Here is a 13,496-nt window from a genome sequence, read left to right on the forward strand (position 1 = left end):
TATCCACCGACCACCGGGCTACTAACCCTAACCCTAACCCTAACCCTAAACCTAACCTCAGTAACCTTACCTCAGTAGGCTAACCTGCCGACGCAACCTCCCGACCGGGTCGCTAAATCACCGACCGCGCCGCTAAAGCGAGCGACCGGGTCGCTAAATCGACCGACTGGGGCGCAAAATGTTCCGACCGGGTGTAGATTTTACTGGTGTAGATTTTCAAGAAGTGCCATCTTTCTTGAAACTTTTTTTTCTTCGTTCTAGCCTAAAACAATCCATTATAACATTAAATCGATACAGTTGAATCGAGCGGTAAAGAAGAATGATAAGTCAGTGAAAAGAATGATAAGTCAGTGAAAATAATCCAGATATCTATTTACAGGTATCTATTCAGACAGACTGGTATGACAAATGTGTACAACAGCTGTAGTCTGTCTTGACTGTGCTGTCACTCCTGACTGACTCAGCTAGAACTGCATGCGTTCATGTGTACTTGTATGCACACTGCACACACAGTTCATTTATTGATGCATCTATTTGTAACTCAATGACCATACATGTAATTTAGATAGCATTTTTTATGTTGTTTGTGTATTTATAAAGTTTTTACTGAATAGGTGCTTGTTCAACCCACGTCTTGACTGAGATTACTATTTCTATGCATTTGATGTATTGATGTTGATGTATTGATGTATTAAGTCGCTCTGGATTAAGACTCTACTAAATGCCTAAATTGTAAATTGTAACTAAGTATACAAATGTTACGGGTCCATTTGGTTACATTTCTATACTCTCAAAGTTATTTAAATGGCACCAGGACTGTAGTAGGGGTGGGCGATATGGTGATAAATATCGTTGAGACAATACAATGTCTCCACGATACGCCTTTTCAGTGATATCGTATATATCGTGATACAATGAGGGAGCCTTATAAAAAATCCTGTTGAATTGTTACATAATACAGAGATTCATTGCATAATTCATTTAAACCTGCATTTTTGTCTAAATCAGTAGTTCTCAAACTTTATAATGTCAAGGTCTCCCCTTAACTCTGACAGTATACAAATTAAACCAAACATTGGTTTCATTTGTATACTGTCAGAGTTACATACTTGTAAGGGTCAATTTAGAGTAGACCTCCCAAAAGGAACCCAGAGAGTCCCTGGACCCCACATTGAGGACCACTGGTCTAAATGGTCTGTTACTCCTTTTTCTTTTAGTTTTTGTTAAGTAACTTGAAAAATAAGTAACCAACATGAAAACGAATCGTGATAAGATTGTGTATCGTGATACAGCTTGGGAAAATATTGTGATATTGTATTTTTCCATATCGCCCACCCCTAGACTGTAGCATTACTACCAATATAGAGCTGGCCAGAGGGGAGGGCAGAGGGAGGTGAGTCAATGAACAGAGGAAGTAGTCATATGGGTGGAGCCGTTAGAGAAGTTGGTCACTGTGGTAGGCCATGACATCATCATGTGTGACACATCTCTTACCAAACGACAACCACATCTGCCTCCTGGTAACGACTTGCTAATGCAAGTCTGCCACAGGAAAAGATCATGTAATAATGACAGGGGGGGGAAGATTAACCTAATGCAGCCGCGGTGCTTTTCCAATATTGAACTCTTCTCGGCATGTCATTATGGGCGAACATTCGCAAAGATAGCTGATCTACAAACTCTGTGATACGTTGTGAGTTTGTAGATGAGCCATTTTCTCTATTTGACGTACAACAACGTATAACAGGATAATATATCAATATCTCTATAACAACCGCAGAACGACATAAGCTTTCGTTGGTGACAACTTCAAGTCATACAGAATGGCAATGAAACGTCAGCAATGTCATTTCGTGTGACAGAGCTCATGGGGAAATAACTCAGAAATCCTTTACGTTTCCATGATATGGCAATATCTAGTTCAGTTTCACTTTCTGCTTTAGAGCGACAGTCAAAAGTAAACATCAGGCATCCTATTTATCCTGCTTCGACCACATCTCACCCACATGAAAAACAAATATTTCCATTTTACAAGTGAACTGGTCAAGCTCAAAGCAATGCAGTCTAGTTGCGCTTTTTGTGGTCTTATAAATGAATACATTTATGAAATAAATGTGAACATTAGGACCCTATAAGCTAAACCATCCCTACTCTTACCATAAAGCTATGCTGCATGCCAAATGACATCAATGTTACTAGGGACATATTATCCCCCTCTGGCCCTACTATCTGTATCTGCCCCACCCCGACTTTAACACTGCCGTCATAAATAGAGGTCTTGCTGTCACTTAGGAATAGAAGATCCATCTGCTACGTGTCCAGCAGAGTGAGAGCAGTCTCCCTATCTGAAATGGATGCCTTCATGGCCAAATAGAACAATATTTACACACTGACCCTGTGGCTAACAGTAACAATAACACCTGCAACTAACACTATGTTACCTGTCATGATTTAATTAGGCACCGAAATTCATTTGTCATCCTATGATCTTTCTGAACACTGCTTATGTCATAATTCTGTAAGGGAAAAAAAACTAAGAACAAGACTAGGAGTCTAAAAGCATAGCATGGCCAGCTCACTCACAGGGAAAGCAGAGTTGTGGGGAAAGAGAAGCTATGGTGGTGGAAATGGTGAAACAAAACATATGACTGATTGATGCTTCACTGCGTCATTGGAGTGCTAAAATGAAGTTGAAGCGAGGTCAACCTTTAGTGTGCCACACTCGTCACAAAGCGACAAGTCACTTGTAGCATCACGCCACTGGCTCGTAGCAAAAAAGTATAGAGCGCTCCCCAGTAGAGAGCACCACTGCCATTTCTGCGGCGTAAACTGCAGCCAGTGGGCCTGGCCACAGGGTAGTGGTGCAGGCTAGGCTGGTAATCCAGACCAGCCTTGCAGCGTCGCATTGATTGATTGATTGAAGAATTTATTAGAAGTTTGCAATAGAAAAAAGTACAGTTTCATGACAGTATAAATCACTGGTACAAGGTCAACTAAAAGGACATCCTAGAAAGCACTACGGCTTATTTCCACAGGAACCACACTTTAAGTATCTCATATAACAGTGAAAGACAGACGGATAGAACATAGTACTTTATCTAGGATAACATTGATTTTAAAAGCAGAAAAAGCATAACATCAAATACAAAGGCAGAAAAGAGGGGGAGTGGGAGCATGGGGGTTTAGTATATTTACAAGTCACGAGTAGCAGCCGCCTGAAGGTGACTTTTCAAACCAATTTTGAAGGAGGCTAGGGATTTGCTCTCCTTTAAGGCTTGCGGAAATGGCAGGTGGCGCCCTCTACAGGATGTCGCTCAGGAAATGGGTCTACAGTATAGTAGCTTGTTGCTCTGTCGCCGCTAGTGTGAACGCAGCATTCTAGGCCAGGTGATCATCAGCGTCACTGCTGTTGTATCCTCCTGACTCACTTGCCAGTGAGGAGCCCCCACCGGAAGGACAGGACATAGGGTCTTCGCCATACTCCTCCCGCCAAACACTCTCTGCTGACAGGTGCCGCACCAGCCCGCATGAGTATGTGTATTGACAAATATCACCCACCCCACCTGTCCCGTCTTCCCTCCCCTGAACACGGGTCAATTGTGTTCGTTACGTAGGCCTGGGCTGTTGACGCAGCGATTCAGGCACCTAGGCTCAGTGTAGCCTGACAGGGTGTCGCGGGTACGATCCCGTACGATCCCCGGGTGTCGGGGATACCCTCCCCCATTTCCTGTCAGCCTACTGTCTATACCTATCGACAAAGTCAGATGCACCACAGTGGATTCGAACCGCAGACTCCGCAGTGGTGGGTAGCTGTGCCAACCGAGTGCTGAATGGAACACCCTTGACAGCAACACACAAGCACACAAACAAACACACACACACACACACACACACACACACAGCTGCACTGTTCATTGCCTTAAGGGGAGGAGTAACAGGTGACATCAACATGGCCTCAGGACAGTCTGAGCAAGCATGATACACAAAGCATCCAGAGAGAACTCCTTTCACAAAGCTAATGCTGTGGCACATGTCAGAAACAACACACACACACACACACACACACACACACACACACACACACACACACACACACACACACACACACACACACACACACACACACACACACACACACACACACACACACACACACACACACACACACACACACACACACACACACACACACACACACACACACACACCCCCCAAGTGCAGTAAGTCCAATATTTGTCCCTGGGTCTTGGGTGTGGTGTTGTATTAATAGATGCCGTGTGTGTGTGTGTGTGTGTGTGTGTGTGTGTGTGTGTGTGTGTGTGTGTGTGTGTGTGTGTGTGTGTGTGTGTGTGTGTGTGTGTGTGTGTTTTCATCACTTTTGGGTACTAAAAACTTGTTCACACAGTCACATCAGGGGACTGCATGTCACTTGTGGGGACATTGGGGACATTGTGGGGACAAAATAGTAGGTCCCCATAACGGTTTGGGTTAGGTTTAGGGTTAGGGGTTAGGTTTAGGGATAGAGGTTAGGGTAAGGCCACAGAAAATGAATGGAAGTCTATGTAATGTCCTTAAAAGTGATGTATACAAACCTGTGTGTGTGTGTGTGTGTGTGTGTGTGTGTGTGTGTGTGTGTGTGTGTGTGTGTGTGTGTGTGTGTGTGTGTGTGTGTGCAGACTTGCTGATGAGTGGACTCTTGGCTAACTGATGTTAATGATTGATGGAGGGAGACTTGTTGCTCACCAACATACATAGCATATTCACCCACTTATTCTCTCTAGCTCTCTCAAACACACACACACACACACACACACACACACACACACACACACACACACACACACACACACACACACACACACACACACACACACACACACACACACACACACACACACACACACACACACACACACACACACACACAGTTGGTCAACACACAGCTGCAGTAAGCCAGAGCGTGTTCTAATGGAACAGGTACTGTAGCTCTCTACACCATCACCAATGTCAACAGTAGCCTTCTTGTAAAAACACCCCGATGGCTATAATTCTCAAGCACAACAGGAAGAGAATTACCCCGACCCCTCAATCTTGTGGCCAAACATTTAGCTTCCTTCTTCCTCACTGTAAATAAACCAATCTGGTACGAGGTGCTGCTCGTCCTGGCTGGTGCGTGGAGCAGGGGCGTCACAAGGGGGGGGGGGGGATAAGTGTGACTGAGTTACCTGGGCCCACAGTGGAGGGGCCTTAATTATTTTATACTTTAGCTATTGAAAAATAGTAGATATACAAGCTCACAGTGCGCGCTGCGATCTTGTAGATCTGCTATTTTTGAAAAGTCGTGAGAATGGTTGCAAATGTGTTTTTTAAGCAAACATTTGTAACTTAAACTTTGCTTCTGGGGGGTCCCTGGAACTAAATGTTTTGAGATGGGGGTCCGTGGCCAAATTAATTTTGGGGGTCCTTCACATGAAAAGGTTTGAGCACCACTGACATAGAAACATAGGATTTGAAATATTCAAAGACTTGCACAAATTGTCAACATTTTTCAAAAATAGCAGCTATACAAGCTCGCAGCGCGGCACCCTGAGCTTGTATATCTGCTATTTTTCAATAGTTAAAGTACCCATGGCCCAGGATTTGGTGCGACACCCCTGCGCGGAGCCCATGCCAGAACCAGAGAGCTAGCCTCGCTCTTCACGGCCTTCTCTCGGTAAATAAACACCGGCGTTGAGTACAGTGCAATGCAGAGACCAGGCTGATCAGACACAGATGCTGACACAGGCAGACAGGGACAGGCAAAAAGACTCACATCAGGGCTAGGAGGGGGCTTAAGCCTGTTATTACATGCTTTGTTTTCAGCTCTAGGAGCCGTCAGCGGCAAACAGAGTGAAAAAGTTATAATTCTCACGATGCAGTCAGAACAGTCAATCAGAGGCTTGCCTTCTCTGCCAAAACCCAGACATGCTGCCTTGTGTCTCAGACCCTCTGTCCATCGTTGGAATTGATGACATGAGATGGTGGGTCAAAGCACTTGAGACTAAATCGCAAGCCAAACATGCAGGGCTTGATTTGTAAAAAAAATAAATACATAATAGATTTTGAGCTTGTATCTATTCTTGCTATTTTAAAATTTAAAAAATGATTTTGAAAAAAGAAAAGGAGTTACGAATTGTTAAATTATGATATTATCACAAAATATAAAAAATACGTATCAGACAGTCAACATTTCCCAAAGGAAATGCATGCATCAGACCAGAAGCAGGGTAAAACATATTGCCCATTGTTGACAACAAATGGGGGGGACTAGCAAAGGCAGAATCATCCCCCCATCCCTCCCCAAACAAACCGAACCCTGCATATACCTGTATGTACCAGTAAGGCTCCCTAATCGGGAGATAAGCGACCGTAGGTCACTTATCTCCACAAATAGGGCAAAAATGTGTTTTGCCAAAATCTTCCTGATCCATGTTGATGACATGAGTGTAGACATACTGTGTAGTGATTTTCGTGATTTTAGGACAAAATCTGTAGGAGCAGTGTCCAAAAATGTGTTTTTAAAAATCGGCCTGGAGGTGGCGCTATATGGGACAGATTCATGTTGATGGGATGAGTGTAGACATACTGTGTACCGATTTGCGTGATTTTAGGGCGAAAATTGTAGGAGCAGTGTCCAAAAATGTGTTTTGCAAGAATCGGCCTCATGGTGGCGCTAGAAGAGGGCCATGTGAGAAATGAGGGGTGGGGTCTCCGCGCCGGCAAGGCGGACGAATAGGTACCGGCCCCGGCTGTCCCGGTCGCTCCTAGCCGGAGTTACGGCATTTTATGTGAGCTGCAGTGTAGGGGGTCCTCCACTGGGGGCGCCACCACTTTTGCATCCGTTCTGGAGCACCAGGAGTCGGTGGTCCCCGGGAATTCCCCGTGAGCAGCCCCGTTGGGGTGGTCATTTGGTCATGTTTGCGCATTTGGTCATTTTTTTACATCTGGGGGTCCCCCAGGGACCTGGGGGTCCCTGGAGCTCCGGGGGTCCTTGGAGGTTGTAATTTGGCAGCCAAGGAACGTGTGTGCAAAATTTGGCATGGATCGGGGCAACGGTTGCGGAGATATAAGCAGGGAAAAAGTGTGACGTGTGAGGTGTGACAGACAGACTGACAGACAGACGGAGGGAGTTACACTTTGTGGTGGTTTTGATAGTAAAGTGCGACCTACGGTCGCAATCATGATGCCTACTGCTTTAAGAAGCCTCCCTATAGCCTCACAACTTACAACCTACACCAAAACATAAATCACAGGGTTAACATCAGTCTTACTCTGTAGGTGCTAGCACATTAGTTCATTATGCATGTTTAATAACTGGATCTCAATGTGTGTTCAAAGGACTGAGATTTACAGCATAATATGCAAATATGACAGTCTGCTATTTGTATATTTGTGGGGGGGAAAGAGAGAGAGAGAGAGAGATGCTATCACTTTCAAAACTAGGCCATGATGCTGGCTGATTAATAATCCAACACAATACATATGGGGAGGAAAGGCTAAATGAATCTTTGATAAGAGAGTTTGCTGTTGTGCCACTGTGGAGTACAGCCACTTGTTGTCAGCGAGACCTGGCTGGCAGTGAGCTGGCGGTGAGCTGCTGTGTCTGTGCAGGTGGTTGCAAGGGAGCAGTGAGGTGCCCACCCAAATTTGAAACTCGGGTATACACGGTTTCTTCCCGACAGTGGCGATATTTACACCCCCGTATTATGTTGGTGTACCAATAGAGCTCAACTCATTTCTGGTCTCACTGTTCTGTACTACTGATGGTCATCCCATCCATGTAGTACACACTTACATACGTCGCACACTCTCTCTGACTGTCATATTGCACAGCAATTAGTGTCAGAGTATCATAGTCCTCCACCAGAGACCCTATTAGTTCCAGAAGTACAACAACTGTTCACGTACACAGTTATTTACACAGCACTAGATGACCAATAGTAACGAAATGTGGTCCGTTTTATGTTTTGCTCAAAACACTTCATGTTGTGTTCATTTCAAGGAAGCAATAATCAGTAGCAAAACATCTGAATAAGTGTGCGTGTGTGTGTGTAAAATTGATTACAAGTTCAAATTAACAAAAGTTATTTCAGTGTGTACTATTCACAGCAGGTGCAACAGTTAATCAAGGTAAATAAAATGTAAAATTATCGATTTTAGTTTTGCTAAATGATTCAAAAATGTAGTGCTGCGATGCAAGTGTCGCAATGCCAATTGTGGCTATTTTTGCATGTACGACAAAGTGGGGTTAATCAGACAAATTAATCGATTATTAAAAAGTTGGTAAATAATCGCTAAGAAAATATTCCAGTTGCAGCCATACTATTCACCTATACAACTTGAGAGAGCGAGTCCACGGCCACGGTGCTGTCCACACACAGTCTCATGACCCTCTCCATTCTCCGGTCCACTAAATCTTTGCATGGCTGCGCCCTTTTGCTCAAGGAGTGCTCTATGTCTGTGTGTAAGGTTATTTATAGCCCCCGCCACCTCCAGCCTGGGAAATTAACAGTTCATTTTGAAACCCTAGAGCCCTGCCTGGACCAAGGGGATAATCTTACATGACAGCTTACTGAGGGTGCGAGCACCGCGCAGCGAGAGGGGTGACGGGAGAAAAGAAGGAGGAACTAGGTGAGGGAGAGCGAGAGCTTCTCTTTTTCATAAACGAAGGGCACAGCAGCAGACCACAGGAGGGGATGGGTCGACCTGGAAACAAACAAGATAATCAAAGCCGTTGTCCTCTCAGTTTTTCAAAGCCAACATTTTTGCCAGAGAGCCCACCTGTGTGGCTACTAGGGTACCCGTTGGACACAGAAGTCTTTTTATTTCCAGGGTGGCACAGCGCGTGCCTCTTCCTTCAACCTTGCAAAGAGGACCCCTCTTTCAAACGAGAACACACCCTGTGGAAGGAGGAGGGCACAAGAATGGCCGCCTTTCTCTACATGCATTCCACTCTCCATTAAAGCGCTTAATTGGTTAAAGGATCCATACTGGCAGAGCCACAAGCCCACAGCAGGGATAATAGATTTTTAATGGAGCGATGATGGTAAGGAGAATCTCTCTGGGGAGGTATCACCGTCAAACACTGAGAGACCAGGACCCATCCTGGAGCCACTGGAGCCGAGCCCCCCCCCCTCTGCACCTCCTATGACATCATCCCCCTAAATGGCATCCAACCATAAGTGATGACAGGCAGCTGAGGAATCACTGTTCGGTTCTCCATAGCCAATACAAAACACTGGATGGTGAGGATTTCACAATTCAGATGCAGAGGATCTATAAACTCGTCCACTGGCAGAGTAAATAAATAAATAATCCCAGCCTGCCACCGCCTCTTGCTTACTTAATATTTGACAGTTTGGCCAGTCCTGCCGAATATTCGACTATTCGAATACTTTGAGGTTGAATAATTAGAATACTAAAAATCACTATTCGATAATGCCCTAGTAGTCACAGAATATTACAGAATAGTACGATCGATCCCCCGATCGTTGCTAAACACAGAGAGCTTTTCTCTGTGCTTTTTCAATTTCGACGAGCCGTTCTCAAGTTATTGACCATTGAATATACTATGTCTGGAAAACAATGGAAGTGATCTTGCGATCACGTGATCTCCTGGATCTCTTGTGTGTCTGAGATTAAAATGGTGACTCGAAGAGAGGCATCTAGCGTAAACACTGAAATAAAAAAAGGAAAAGTCATGATTGGCGTTGTGGGCCTTGGGGAAAAAAACATGTGAGAACATGTGATGGCAGTGTATTGGGTTAATTCATAGACGCTGGTGTAAATAAATACTTAGCCCTCAAACATGACATGTAAAAAACACATCAAATATGATTGGTCTAGAAGAGCAAATTTCTCAGTCCCACAAACGCAGGTGAGAGAATACATCAACCATGTATCTACTGCATGTAGCCATGGCTTCTTTGAAACCACCCGCCCTTCGCTTGAAGAGCCGTCTGAGTGACCTTTACCCCGTTGGGTCATCCTTTCAGGTGCTGGACGCAGCAGCAGCACAGATGAAAAGGCCAGCTGAAACAAGCCCCCGACCCCCTGGCCCCCACACAAAGGGCTGCCAGTTGGATGAGCCATAAGGCTCATCAGAGAGGCGAGGCCTCAGAATTCATCAGTGGTCTTGCGATCTGACTGAGCATGAGACAAACACCCTATTTGCACATGTTGTTAGGGCTGTCACCATCGGGATTCTTTTTTTTAATTAACTGCGTTTCGGCATTGAACATAATAAAAATATACCGCCTGATGGAGGGGAAAGGAACTGGTTGGAATAACGTGTTTTCTTCCACGCCAGGGAAGCTTCCCCTTGTCAGGTGATAAGAAGCGGCCTGTCACTCCTCATGCACTGAAGGAAGCATGAGCTCAGTTCGGTGCCCTCTCCAGGTTGGCAGAGGGAGACCAGTCCAGAGCCCAGGATTACAGCTTAGGCAATTGGCACTGGGTGAAAAATGGGTTACAAAAATCGTGGGATACAATTTTTTTTTTTTAAAGAGCATGCACAATGTCGACGAGACGTGAATAATTGCGATTAAATACAGCAATGTATGTAATAATTGTGACAGGCCTACGTGTTGTTCAATAAAAGCACAGAAAGCATTGTTTGAGCTGCATAACCATAGATGCAAGTGAGGGTTGCAGAGAGAAAGAGAACATAGGCCTACCCAACATCCACTGTCAGACCTCTAGCCTCCTCCTTTATCAGCATCCACTTAAGGAATACACAAACAATTTACACAGTCAGCATCCAAGGACGCTTTCTGTTCTGCAGTGCACTACAGCCGCAAACATCTGGAATGCAGTTATGAGAATGTAGCCTAGTAGTGGGCAGTTTGGATTCAATCGTGATTTGCAGCCATACATGCTAATCTACATGTACTCAGGCAATGTCAATAAAATATCTATATCACACACACACAACAACAACAACAAAAACATGTGGCTTTCAAGGGGAGGGGTGGTTTGGCGTTGGCATGAATTATGTTTTTTTTTGGGGGGGTGGGGGCATAAATCATGGATGGGAGAGTTTTGATTATCTACCGTAAGTGGTCAGCAGGATGGTTGAGTTTGTGGGTATTGTGTCCTGTTTGTTGTTGAGTTTACCACAATAATACACATTCGAACAGTATTCGGGCTACAGCTGCTCACAGAGAGACATCACGCTCCCACAATGGCTTAACTATCCAGGTGTTTACCAGTGGCATGTATTCTATGATTGCATGGAATCATTGGGCAATTTCAAAGTCACTTAACTGAGACAGAGTGGACCCTTTTTTTAGACAAACCTTTTCATGTCTAGGGCCCCAAATTTATATTGCAAAATCAATGTTAATTTAACTCTGAGAGGGTACAAATGTTCACACTCTCTTGAGTTACATACCCATAAGGGTCCATTTGGTTCCTAACTATCATTAAGTTGGGGACCCCCTGGAACTCCCTTAAGGACCCTGTGGGTCCCCAGACCCCACTTTGAGAACCAATGTTCTAAGATACATCACACTGGGAGTAAAGTCTGGATGCTTAAGCAAGCAGACATTGGTTTAACTGCCATTATGTTTTAAACGACCCATGCAGTAATTTTCTTGCGTCTGCTGCTGCGTGTCCCTGTTCTTTGCTTTCACCTTGCTGAACTAGGCTGGCAGAACAGAACACAGTTCTCCCCAAAACCAAACCCTTCCAAGAAGTTGGCCCAGGAGTTCTCCAAACGCCTTGTAATGGAATGCAACTTCCGCAGTGCTACATTCAGTTTGTACGATGTGTGACGGGGCGTCACCCGTGTGTCTCTCTCTGTGCGGTCAGTCAACAGCCAACGACCGTCAATAGGCTGCTCAGCTACTCTGCTTTGGCCCTAGTATACTGGACAACACATATATAACAGTCCGTGGAATACACAGAACCTCGTTCGTTGCGATATGACATTGTGTAGTGTGTTTCAATTTCATTTTCAAATGGTTGAGATCGAGAGTGCGAGAGAGAAAGAGAAAATCACAGCACAGTGGCTCCCCTTTCCCTCCCTGCCAAGTTTCGAGCACCCGAACTCAAATGATCAAATCGTATCTTTTATTCCATGTGGTTTAGAAATATGCCATAATAACGCATATAAGCGAACGAGGATTTGCCTCAAAGCCCCTCTAAACCCTGCATAATGAACGTCAGAATTGGGCTGTTTAAAGAGCTTTGCCGGGGGCGTCAATAATAATGTCGTAATCTATTCTCGACACAACAACAGTCCAACTGCGATCTCCACTTGGTTTACAAAAACGCGGTTTAGATCGGCTCGCCGATGCCACCACCAACACCATAATTTATTATTACCAAAACACAACGCTTTGCCTTCATTTCTACTCCATCGCACAACTGGTGTCTCCAGTCCTGCCGCAAAAAGAACCAGATCCTCATCATCACGGAGCTGGCTGGCTGTCATGCTTGTAGATGTGTTCTTTTTTGGCAAGAAGAGACACGCACCGTCGTACTTACGGAGCGTATATTTTAAATAATGTTCGGCGTTTATTTAGGTGGAGCGACATATTTGGCAGGAGGAATGTGCGGGATTTGCATACTTACAATAAGCAGAGCTTCCAATTAACGTGGACGGGCGACGTGTTGTGTTGTTCCTGTCCGGGTAGATAAAATATAAGAGAGACAATGTTTCAACTCTGTTGCTTCAGTTCTCCTCCTCAGATGAACAGAGAAACGCACGGTTCTTCTCGTCTGGCTGGCTCTCCGGCGGGGCGGGCAGCAGGGCAGGGCAGAGGGGGGACAGTAGTCACACAGACAGACAGACACTCTTCGAATGATCCCCCGAAAATATCAATAATCATAAAAAAGACTTGACTTCAGTCATTCGACCCGGAGTAAAAAGAAAAATCTGCCCGCGTTGAACAATGTGCTTCGTGAGACAGAGAGAGAGAGAGCGAGAGAGAATTGAATTGAATTGAGAGAGAGAGGATGACTGTTGAGCCCACGCCCAGCTCTATCAACCATATAGAACCGCCCCAGATACCACCATCCAGTGGTGTCACAAGGGGGGGGGAGTAGGACTCAGTTACTAGGGCCCAAGGTGGAAGGGGCCCTAATTATTTTATACTTTAGCTATTGAAAAATAGCTCACAGCATTAGCTGCGAGCTTTTAGATCTGCTATTTTTGAAAAATTGTACAGCAATTCTTTGAATATTTTTTTTTTGAAAAACCTGTAGGCCTAATACGTCAGTGCCAGTGGTGCTCCAAATAAAAGGGAACGCCCACTCTGTTTGTTCCTCTTCATCTCATGCGTAGCTATCAGTCTGTCTTGAGAGAGATTAGTGGTGCTCAAACTTCTTCATGTGAAGGACCCCCCCCAAAATGATATGTAGACTATTTGCCACGGACCCCCATCTCAAAATATTTAGTTTCAGAGACCCCCCAGGCTTAAAAAATACATATATACAAAGATTTGCACATATTT

At 44.8% G+C, this 13,496-nt stretch overlaps 1 protein-coding gene across 1 annotated transcript in view; it reads right to left on the reverse strand.

Annotated features, from left to right (window-relative positions):
• Positions 1 to 12,924, reverse strand: part of LOC308294650 (GTPase HRas) — a 30,511-nt gene extending 17,587 nt beyond the window's left edge. Inside the window, exon 1 of the mRNA XM_080737414.1 lies at positions 12,616 to 12,924. The gene's annotated coding sequence lies outside the window, so the exon portion shown is untranslated. The remainder of the gene's footprint in view (positions 1 to 12,615) is intronic.
• Positions 12,925 to 13,496: the final 572 nt, after the last annotated feature.

This window comes from Nannobrachium achirus, assembly GCF_963921795.1.
Source record: "Nannobrachium achirus genome assembly, chromosome: 11".
Classification (NCBI taxonomy): domain Eukaryota; kingdom Metazoa; phylum Chordata; class Actinopteri; order Myctophiformes; family Myctophidae; genus Nannobrachium; species Nannobrachium achirus.